Consider the following 12,514-nt stretch of genomic DNA (forward strand, 5'->3'; position numbering starts at 1 on the left):
CTCTGGTAACTGAAGGCCGGGCCTCGGTGCTGAGGCATAACTTGGAGAAAACAAACCCCAACAAAACCAAACAAAACCAACCCAAACAACAACAAAATGGGGGGGCGACCTCATTGCTCTCTACAGCTTCCTGAAGAGGGGACGTGGAGAGGGAGGTGCTGGTCTCTTCTCCCTGGGGCACAGTGACAGGAGGCATGGGAATGGCTCAAAGCTGCGCCACGGGAGGTTTAGACTGGACATTGGGAAGCATTTCTTTACCGAGAGGGTGGTCAAACACTGGAACAGGCTTCCTGGAGCGGCGGTCGATGCCCCAAGCCTGTCAGTGTTTAAGAGGCATTTGGGCAATGCCCTTAACAATGTGCTTTAACTTTTGTTCAGCCCTGAATTGGTCAGGCAGTTGGACTAGGTGATCATCATAGGTCCCTTCCAACTGAAATAGTCTATTCCATTCTTTCCTATTCTAAAACCAAACAAACCCAAGATAAGTCAGTCGGGAGTGAATGGAGAGTGTTTTCTCAATTGGGGTGGGGGACACTGAGGCCTGCAGGCAACACGTGCAGACACACCTCAAGGATCAGCTGTATTCCAGGATTTGCAACCAGCTGGCAGATTAGAAATGACAAAGATCCATTCTCACTTAGCTTTAGAAAGGGATTGAGCCATCTGCCAGGCCACTCTCTGCGTCAGCTGCCTTAGCGGGCTCAAAGCTAGCAAACTGCAGTTCTCTAGTAGCCAGTTTGGGCTAAAAATAAAGTGAAGGAACGCTGAGCTGTATTCGTGGAGCTAAAAAATTGCTGATTGTCCATAAAATGCAAACAATATGTGCAGGAACTTAGGAAATAGCAAACAATGAGGAAGTAGAAAGGAGGTAGAATCCAGATGGTACCATGCAGAAATAAGTAGAAGCAGTAAACAGAATGCAAAACAGAGCTACAGTTGAAAATGTGGCTTTCAGATGCTCTGGAGTAATCGTCTCCCTTTTTAAGCACAGATGATGACTTGGCCAGTAAATAGGGCAGTGGATTTGGGCTGTGGAAACTTAGGGGTAGTCGCTGCCAAGCTGCACAGTTGTCTGAACTTGGTCTGGATGTTATCCTATGGTGTGTGTTTCAAATTCTCAGCTGGGAATATATGGCGTTACACAAATGCAAAATACTAAATATGTCTGAAAGCAATACTGTACAAGAAGAGTGTGGTAGCATTTCAAGGATTTTCATATCCATTTGGTGCTTTTTTTTCTCTCCATGCTGTTCTCTTTATGTATATGTGTGTTGTCAGGATCCCTTGTATTGTACCAGACCCTTTGCTTGGGATGTAATTAAAAGCCTCTCTACTTTTTGCAGATGTCACCAACAGAAATATTAGAAAGCTGGACAGATGCAGAATCACAAGGAAAAAGAGGAAGGAAATGTCCACCTGTTTTTAAAGTTGACAAGGTGGAAACTCAACAAGACCAGAGTGCACCAAACTGGCATCTTGCCCTAATAGCAGAATGGCTCGCATTGGTTTAGGAAGAGGAAAAAACCAAGCTATTTGGTCTAGTGTATATGCCAAAATGAAAAGCATCAGCAAAAACCTGTCCAAAAACTTCCAGCAGAATGTCAAAAACCAGAAGAATGAGGTTGGGAGCAGAGATGGTGGATTAAGAGCTCACACCAATGGGCTTCTGTAGAGGAATCTTCCTACTTTCCACATCTTGGGCATGGAAGTAACTGGACTGTAAACTTCAGTAGTAGCCGAGATATATTCCACAGTGAGATCTTTGAGCTACAAAAGGGTACAGTGGGGAGAACTGAAAGCACATATGCCTGTCTCTAATACAGTTTATTTAAACACGTTCAAGGCATTGTTCCTGACAGGGGTCCAAGACAGTGTTGACTCCGTAACGTTTGCATCAAATTGTGTGAAAGAAACAGGCCTGCTTTTTAAATCGGGGAAAGGAGTATTTTTAATCACACAACTAAAATAGCTCAACCTTGGCAATTATTTGGAAGACTTCTATAGAGAAGCCCCAACCTAAAGGCTTTTTTTTTTTTCTTTAAAGTTTTAAGGCTAATGTTGCAGAATGACTGAATTCTACCTTTTGTAAAGAATCATTATTCCTAATTCTCCAGGAAAGAGCTACCTGGAATAGGGTTAAAGTTAAAAATATCAGCAATATGCTAAAAGAAGGAAGTATAAAAATAATTGCATGTAAAACCAAAATAATTATAAGGATAGGATAATTATCCCAAGCCAAACATACATCCAGGCAATTGGTGGTCAGCTCTGACCCTCTAAAGAATTCCAGACATCCTGATTTACAGGCATCCAGTCAAAATACAAAACATGTCTGAGGATGCTGGTACCCCGGCAGAGGATGACAGCTGGCGACAGTCCTCAGCTTTCCGCCCCGCGGTTGGGTGGCTGGCCATGCTGCTCCTGAGCAAGCTAACATAGCCTCAGTTTGCTGGTAGACCTTACGGTGCTGTGGCACATCTCCATCAGATCAATACACGTCCTGCTTTGTTCTGGTGGATATTTCTTTACAAATATGTAGTCAGTGCTAATACAGTCAAAGACCATAATTTCTGTGACAACATCATTTAATCCTAATAATTTGACAGCTGTTTTATGAATGGCTTAGCCACCCAAGTTGGAAGGGCAAGGAGGCTGAAGGCACCTTAGCCATTCCTGCTCAGGAACTCTGACTCTGTGCATTACTGGTACTATGCAACTGCCATAATTAACACACAATCATGTTTTAGATTAGATTAAGCTCTTTTTAAAGACCCTGTAGTGAGTGAAATTATTGTCATTAGAAGACAGAATCAAGTGCCTGTCCACACATACTTTTAACCAGTGGAAATCATGGAATGGAGAAAAGGACGGAGTGGAACTGGTCTCAGGAGGAGTAGAGCTGGATTCAGGAGGTCAAGGAAAGGAAAATGAAAAGACCTTGCAGTTTTCCATTAAAATCAGGCTGTAAAGGGTTTCCAGTGTTGTCCATTTCAAGGCAGATGGGAAAACTTGGCATCTTGGGAAAAAGCTAATCCTTGTAGCTATGAACTGAACATCAGAAACAGTTGAAAAAACATGACTTTTGGATGTTTTTAATAGTAAACTCTTTACCAATACAACTGCTGAGGCAAGGATTATACAATGTCTTTAAAGTCAGTAAAATACCATATGTACATGCATATTTAAGTAACTTCTGTTTTTAACCTGTTGCGTAGCTCGGGACGCAACTATTTCTTATGAGTACAACTAAAAAAACCCCAATAATTTAGAAACATGATTTGCATAGCAATTTCTGAAGTGAAGCATGTGGGGAAGGGTGGATTAAGTAGAAAAAGAAGAGTGAATCACACGGGAGGTTAAAGACACAGGAAATGGTGACATTTAAGAACTCATTCTCGACTGCGTTAAATCCTCTTTACGTGGGGTAAAGAGTTGAGCTCACACACTGCTTGCCAATGAAGGTGGAGTTTCTTGGCACGAATGTGTGACAGAGAGAGAACAGATACTGTTAACATGGACTGTACTTCTCCATATTCCATCTGGGTAGATACATCATGTATTTTCTTGGGTGGCAAAACTGGCTTACGAAGTTCTTGTCCTTGCTGACACCTATCTTGTCTCATAGCTATGTGTTCCCACATCTACTCTGCAGTTTATTGCTCCTTCAGTTGCCAGTGTAGTCTGTGTAATTCAGACTACACATTAAAAGGAAAAATATTAAAGAGGTATTATAGCTTATTATTAAATTTCATTATTTGGCAATCCAATGTACAGCACAGCTTCACAAGACTGATACAGATGAGGAAGCGTGTGTGTGTGAGAAGAAAAAGCAGATGGGGGCAAAGAATGGGGCTGATATTGCTTGTTAAACCAGCTTTGTCCAAAAGAAAATGGATCAAGGAGCTATAGCTATATCACTAGACTAGTCACTTCTAGAAAGATGTTTTTTGCTTTTTTGTTTTGCCCATCACAGATGATGAATAACTTACTACCAGTAAAGAATTTGTTCTTCTGACAAAACTTCTGTAGCAAATCAAATTATTTCACCTGCATTAAATAATGCAGGAAGGCACCCAAAATAAAAATGCTGAGAACCGTAGTTGCAAACAGAGAAAGTAAAAGGTCAAGGGGGATTAGTCACTGCAAGTTATTAAAGTAGGTAAGCCTGATAGACACAGCTTCTTTTCCTCCAGTCTTTGCTGGGACATTCGGGAAAACTATGCGAGTCAAATGAAAATGTGAAGTTGGTGCACCAAAATTTACATTGAGGTCTTTCCTTCATTTAAACAGAACGAAAGGGCTCTTCTCTGCAAGCATTCAGCACCCAACTGGTAATTGATATATGTTTTATTCCCAGAATCACAAGTTTGACTTCTGACGTCTGAACTGTGTAACTGCTGCATTGGAGAGCTGCGTGATGAGGAAGTGATGCTTCATCTGTTCTGGCGAGAAGTATTTCCCAGGCAACGTGCTGGAAGAACTGAGTATTTTCACAGGATGTCTTACCCTGCAAAACGTTAGAGTGGCTGCTGAGAGAGGTCCTGTTGTCAGATGCAGACCATTGAAAGCTTTCATATCCTAATGCTGGAGAGCATTCTGTAGTGTCTTCTCATGCCATTTCCTAAGCCTGCAGGGCTGCTGCTTAAAAGATCAATTTCTAAGATAAGTCCTGGTGACATCTGCTGTTTGTTATGAAAAAAAAATGTATGAAAGCAACATGAAAAAAATTACTGCTGAATGATTGAGCAGCAGAAGCAAGAGAAGTGACATCAGATTACCAAATATTTTCAGTTGCTTCAAGATACTTGCTGTTGCCTCTGTCATTAAGCTTCTAGGTCATATCTACATGGAAAAGTACACAAAACATATACCAGTTCAACAAAAAAGTTCTTTTTTCCTCCAAGCATTTTGTCTTCACAGTAGATGGTAAAGTAATTACAGTCAGTACATTTCATCGCGGTTAACAATGTTGATGGAAATGCAGATGTTCCCAGTTCAGCATCTTTGAAACAGATGACTAGTCATTCGCTTACTTCTGCCTTCCATTTTTAAACAGGAGTTCTGCTATTTAGACATCCACTGTCTTTCAACTGTAACATGAACCAATCCGTGTGCTGAGGTTATTTTATTAACTTCTGCTTTTCAGTATTTGCAACACTAAATTGTTTAACTAAACAAATCTTGCAAAAGCAGTTGAACTTTATCTCCAGGACAGTCTTGCATTGGTTTAATTAGACTAACTTATGAACTGGTGTGGTGTTTCTATTGCAGGCAGAGCCAAAAGTCTCATTTTTGGAATAGCGTTCACACACACAGAGTCCCCGGGAAATCATAAGGAGTGTACGGAGGCACAGCTGTCCACCCAGGCAAACGCGATGGGAGCAATCCAGTCGAAGGCTCCTTCCCAAAGAAGTTTTCTTGTTGTGGTAGAACAGTCTTATTCATATAATGGACATATTCTGCTCACACACTATTCTGGTGATAGAGAACATAGAAATGTCAAGATGCTTTTTCAGAGAGAAACTTTTGAACTGCCAAGTGCTTAAAAGAGAGACAATGCCTACAGTGAGAGGTAATATCTTTTATTAGACCAGATGATGCAGTGGTGAAGAACAGGCTGGCTTTCATGGAGACAAGAAGCCCTTCATCTTATTGAGGGTGGTGGCCCAGTTCATGGGGCCTGAATTCCATCCAAGGCCGCGGTTCCACGAGAAACTGGGTCCTAGAGCACAAAGCACTGGATCAAAAACACTGCAGTTACTTGACACAAAGTGGTACAAACTCGTAATGCCAGCTAAAGTGTAATACATATTTTGCAGACACAGTTTTGTCCAAGCGGATTTTACAGTGGATCAGGTATCATCTGCCAGCCCCCAGGGACCACAACACTAGTGTAAACACCATCTCCTATGCTCCAACATGACAGAAGTGGTATTGTGTGCTTGCACTTCATGTGGATGAAATTTCATAGAATCATAGAATAGTTTGGGTCGGAAGGGACCTTTAAAGGTCATCTAGTCCAACCCCCCTGCCATGGGCAGGGACATCTTCAACTAGATCAGGTTGCTCAGAGCCCCATCCAACCTGACCTTGAATGTTTCCAGAGATGGGGCATCTGCCACCTCTCCGGGCAACCTGTGCCAGTGTTTCACCACCCTCATTGTGAAAAATTTCTTCCTTCTATCTAGTCTGAATCTACACTCTTTTAGTTTAAAACCATTCCCCCTTGTCCTGTTGCAACAGGCCCTGCTAAAAAGTTTGTCCCCATCTTTCTCATAAGCCCCCTTTAAGTACTGATAGGCCACAATAAGGTCTCCCTGAAGCCTTCTCTTCTCCAGGTTGAGCAACCCCAAATCTCTCAGCCTTTCCTCACAGGAGAGGTGTTCCATCCCTCTGATCATTTTTGTGGCCATCCTCTGGACCCGCTCCAACAGGTCCACGTCTTTCCTGTGCTGAGGGCTCCAGAGCTGGACACAGTACTGCAGGTGGGGTCTCATCAGAGCAGAGTAGAAGGGCAGAATCACCTCCCTCGACCTGCTGGCCACGCTTCTTTTGATGCAGCCCAGGAAGCAGCTGGCTTTCTGGGCTGTGAGTGCACATTGCCAGGTCATGTCCAGCTTTTCGTCCACCAGTACCCCAAAGTCCTTCTTGGCAGGGCTGCTCTCAATGCCTTCATCCCCCAGCCTGTATTGATACCAGGGATTGCCCTGACCCTGGTGCAGGACCTTGCACTTGGCCTTGTTGAACCTCATGAGGTTCACATGGGCCCAATTCTCGAGCTTGTCCAGGTCCTTCTGGATGGCATCCCGTCCCTCAGGCGTGTCGACCGCACCACTCAGCTTGGTGTCGTCTGCAAACTTGCTGAGGCTGCACTCAATCCCACTGCCTATGTCATTGATGAAGATATTAAGCAGTACCGGTCCCAGTACTGACTCCTGAGGAACACCACTTGTCACTGATCACCATCTGGACATTGACATTGATCACTACCCTCTGGATATGACCACCCAACCAATTCCTCATCCAGCAGACACTGCACCCATTAAATCCGTATCTTTCCAGTTTAGAGAGAAGGATGTTGTGGGGGACCGTGTTTTCACTCTTCGGTGATGCTGTTTATACTCTTAGGTGATGCTGTAGCACAAATCTCGTACCAATGAATGAGAAAACACAGTCTAAACCAAAAGTGCTTGTTTTAAGTTGCCTGGTATTTATGAAAGGTTTTCTATTCTGAACATAGATGAAATGTGCAAACACACACACACACACTGAAATCCTGTAATACTTCTCAGTGAAGTGCTGGTTTTAAAAAAAAAACCTGTCAGTAATATGCTGAAACTTTGTAGTTCTATCTCGAAATGAAAAAACAGCCTTGTGACTATCATTGAATTTAGGAATGATGGAGAAAGCCTTTTTTTGGCCTGAAACAAAAGAAGCACATTTAGTGAAATTCACGTCTGATATTGATACTTTCCTACATGGGAAAAATTATCAGAACATCCAAACTGGCCTATTACTACAGATATAGAGGGGAAAATGCAGTACAATAGTATTATTGGCATTGTTAAAGAGCTAAATTCCTCCCACATAGACACATTCATGTGATCTAGGCTAATGAATGTGCTCCTGTCTGCCTTGAATGACAATGAAACGCTGCTGGAGAAGAAAAAGAAGAAAAATACAGAATTATCAAGGAATTCAGAATTCCAGAAGGGTTGTCTCAAGGAGGAACTGTATGAATACACCTGCATTTAAGGTTTTTCAGCCTTACTTCCACTCCGGTCTGTTTTTTTTGCCAGTGGGAGAAGGGTAGAATTTGCTAGTTCCCGTCACAGGGAAAAAATGCTCCACCCACGTGGTTTCAATCACAGGGATTCATTAATAATTGGTCATTGATTTATTAATGTCACATATCACACATCCCATGCGGGATCAGTATCAGCAATACAACAGATAGATAACCCAGAATGTTAACACACACCTGCAAATGCCTGAACAACCTGCTATGAATAATCCCCCAAATTTCAACCCCCTCCCACATGCACAGAGCTGCAGGCATCCATAACTCACGTACCCCATGCCTCTGGGGTGATGTCTCGCATTGTCAGGCCAGGTTTCTCTTCCCTCACCACGAGCTTGTATGCTTTGTTTAGACTTCTTTTGAAGCTGACTCCCTTTTTCTTTGTTTTTTTCCAGAAGGCTCTTGGTAATTTCCTGGTTACTATTTAATCCAGTTGATGGCATCTCTTAAGCAAACTTCATTATTGTTATTTTCCTCTTTAGCGTGACCTGCTTTGGGGCAAACACCCTTACACGTGGTTTTGGGGAGTCTGTTCACTCACACGTTTCCCACTTGCACCCTGTCACATCAGAGGCTGTGACCCACCCCACGGCACTGAGATGGGGGCCGTGCACATTGACCCATCTGCCAGATGAAGAGCCACACATTTCACCCAACACCTCCCTCCCTGCTTCTGAGCTGGTCATCCTCAGCCAGGCTGGTGCTTGTGCACATCTAGGATGTGATTTGGTTCCTCCTAAGAGGAAACAGCTAAAATAGATCGGAAACCCACACAGTAGACATCTAAATTAGGGTCCCAGCTCCAGCCTTTAAAGAACGAATACTTTGTTTAAAACATTTTACTAAATGGAAAAGTAGAAATGAGACTGGCCTGGCTTGTCACGCGTGGATAAAGCTAATTGCAAGAAGCGTGTGAGCTGCAGGCTTTACAGTGTCTCTCCCTTACCAAGATACATCATGAGAACTTCCCTTCCTGAAGTCACTTATATGGCGACTTAACTTCACCAAATTTAGTTACAGCTCTGGTTTCCTCCCACTTTTCTTTGTGTGGCCCAAGGACTTCTGTAACAGCTATGTGAGGGATTTGGGGTTTGGCCTTAAAGTGTCCTGCGCATGGTTGAGTCTCTGCCGGAGGTTTGTAAGCCAGCACTTGTTCGCACGCTGTTGTGGCTCCCTTCGTTTCCTTGCAACACATACAGCATCAGACCCTAGTTTCACGTTTGGTGCTAGTGCTGCCTAAGCTGCTTTACCAGCTCGATTCTCACCTCCCCGTTCATGACTACTTGTTCCCATCGCCTCCCTGAACCACCCTTGCAGCAGCTTGCACAGCTAGGTAGTGAACCAAGCAGTGGAAGGGAGACAGCCTGGAATGATTCCGAAAAAAAGAGGTTGCTTTCCAGCCAGATCCATTTACCACATGGTTGCACACACACACCTGATTTGCCTCGGTAAAGGGATAACACAGGCGTGAGAATTTGCAAGGGGAATGGGAGCTCCATAAGGCACCATTGACATTCAAAACAATGTCTGCGTAACCATGTCCTCCAAGGCCATAAATTAACTTAAATGAATGACAAAATCTTGCTAGGGAGATCTCTCAGGTGCTGCATACCTGCTGTTGAAGCTCCAGCTGTGCCTGCAGGATGAACTGCACAGTATTTTTCAACTCCCGAACATTTGGAAGGGCCACTGGAGAGGTCTGGCCTTGCACGGCTCTTGAGCTTCTCGATCCCGCTGCCTTCAGGAGGAGCTGAGATTTTGCAGTACTTCGTAGATGGTGACCATCTTCTCAGGGATCAGATGCTAAACTAAATCCTGGGAGCGCACAGCCACTGGGTAGCATGCTGCAAACCCGGTTTATGTGCTCTGGAAAAAGGGGATGTGGTGGTATACAGCAAATGACATTTGCAGCAGCCACACACTTGCGTAAGCGACCCGGTGCCTGAGCCTTTATTGTTTCAACTGCTTCTTCCAAGACACAGTTTATATCTCTTGTCGTGGTATTTACTCTTGTTTAACCCCATTAGATCTATGGAGAGCTGAGCTGTAACTCAAAATCGTCACACGCCCTGTAAAAGGTAGATCACTTATTTTTATGTATATCACTGACACTTTTTCTTAAATTCAGAGCTACATGTCAGTGGATAAATATTTTCCAGCAGCAGCCTTCTGCTTTCCTCCCTTGAATATATATATATATCATCCTCCCTTAAATATCTATGTAATTTTGTCACTAATTTGACCACATCAGAGTGATTTTTCATTTGTATTATTTTCTTTCAAAAATGCCCTCTGTCGAAAAAAACCATTTCCATGAAATTGTGCCAATTTTGCTAACAAATTAGTTGCCTTTTTTTTGTGGAAGGAAAAAGAATGACAAGGAATGTCAAAAATTCAATGTAATAGTATTGAGATAGCATATTAGGCACTACTGTACATAGTACCACATAAAATTATTTTATTTTTCTTTTACTGCATAAATGAGAATATTAGCTGTTTCTAATATCATTGCATGAGACTACATTACTTTTCCAAGATATTAAAACCAGCTGTTTTTTAGGCCAGGTCTGTAGCTGAAAATTTTTGCTGAAATATTAGATGGGTACAGTTAAGCTGAAAAAAAATTCCTCCTGTGCGTGCAGCTTATACCAGTGAAACCAAATCCTAGCACACACCACCTATTTCAGACCCTAGACATTACAGAACCATTTACATACTGACCTGGAACAAACTAAATTTAAGAATTTAAGAAATAAGGTTTCAGACTAGCCCACCCTAGTATTTTCACTCTGTGTGTTAAACGCCGTGAGTCTTGCTAGAGATCACTGCAATATCTCCTACCACTCTCCATGGCTGATTCAAGGTATCTTTCTGGGCAGCTTTTCAAAACCACCAGCAGAAACCTGTGCTAGCAGGACTTCAGCTGGCAACATCCTTTAGTCCAGATAAAATCTAAAGCGCCTGTAAGATGTAGGGCAACTGGTTATGAGAAAGGCAGTTTCTTTCACAACACAGAAGAGAGAATCCAGGTGTCTACTTAGTTATTTGTCAATTAGACACCAATTTGTAAATCCACAGTGGGCGGTGGGTGGCAGAAGTTGGAGTAAAATACCAGGTGTGCCCAGGTTGCCGGATGAGTTTGGGCTTGAACTTCTTTTCAAGTACAGACTTGTCACTGAACTTCACTGTGTGCACACAAGTACAGCGTTTATCCTGGCTCTGGAGTCTGCTGGAAACAGAGTTTAAACAGATCCAAACTTTCATTAATAAGATCTATGCAAATGGCCAAAAGCCAAACCAAATCAGCCCTTCATTTCACAGTGTCAACCAGCAGTCAGGCTTGCGATGAGTTTCATCTTCTGGGGGCTGTGGAACAGGTACAAATAAAAATGAATAAGGAGCAGCTGATAGCTCTTCAGGGGGAAGCTTCATTCAAAATTTATGTCTTGCAGCCTGGTTCTCTCCTTAGATACACTAGCTTAACACATGTATAGGTCCACTGAGAAAGCTAGACCTGTACGGGTTGTAGTACTGCAAGTGACACCGCTAAATAGGGAAGAAAGCTTTGTGAAGGAGAGCTTGAGGTTGTGTTATTTTTAGAGCATTTAACATTTAGAGTGTGTGAATTATGTTGGAGCTTGGGCTTCGTAGAATTTTGTAGAATCACAGAATCACAGAATGGTTGGGTTGGAAAGGACCTTTAAAGATCATCTAGTCCATCCCCCCCTGCCACGTGCAGGGGCATCTTTCACTAGATCAGGTTGCTCAAAGCCCCCTCCAACCTGGCCTTGAACACCTCCAATGATGGGGCATCCACAACTTCTCTAGGCAACCTGTGCCAGCGTCTCACCACCCTCATAGTACATAACTTCTTTATTATGTCCAATCAAAACCTACCCTCTTTCAGTTTAAAGCCCTTGCCCCTTGTCCTGTCACTACAGGCCCTGGTGAAAAGTCTCTGTCTTTCTTAGAAGCTCCCTTTATATATTGAAAGGCCGCAATAAGGTCTCCCCAGAGCCTTCTCTTCTCCAGGCTGAACAACCCCAACTCTTTTAGTCTTTCTTCACAGGAGAGGCATTCCATCCCCCTGATTATTTTTGTGGCCCTCCTCTGGACCCACTCCAACAGGTCCATGTCTTTCCTGTGCTGAGGGCTCCAGAGCTGGACACAGCACTCCAGGTGGGGTCTCACCAGAGCAGAGTAGAGGAGCAGAATCACCTCCCTCAACCTGCTGGCCACGCTTCTTTTGATGCAGCTCAGGTTGGCTTTCTGGGCTGCAAGCACACATTGACGGCTCATGTCCAATTTTTCATCCACCAGCACCCCCAAGTCTTTCCCGGCAGGGCTGCTCTCAATCCATCCATCCCCCAGTCTGTACTGATACTGGGGATTGCCCTGACCCACGCGCAGGACCTTGCACTTGACCTCGGTGAACCCCATGAGGTTCACATGGGCCCACTCCTTGCCCCAACCCTTGTCTTCCATGAAGTTTAGTGAAGTTTTCACGTAATTCTTAAAAATCAGTTCATAATGAAGGTAAATTACTGCACTAGATAACAGAAGCTATTTACTGGGGCAGGAGGGGACACCACCTCTCTATGCAGGGTGTGATGATACTTGAAACTTAACTGTGTATTCTCTAAAATGAGCTGTTAGCAGCTACTAAGAAGCTCCAAATTTTGGAGGAGGCAATATCGAAGGGAGGGACAAGTT

Source organism: Calonectris borealis, chromosome 1 (assembly GCF_964195595.1).
Source record: "Calonectris borealis chromosome 1, bCalBor7.hap1.2, whole genome shotgun sequence".
In the NCBI taxonomy this organism is placed as follows: domain Eukaryota; kingdom Metazoa; phylum Chordata; class Aves; order Procellariiformes; family Procellariidae; genus Calonectris; species Calonectris borealis.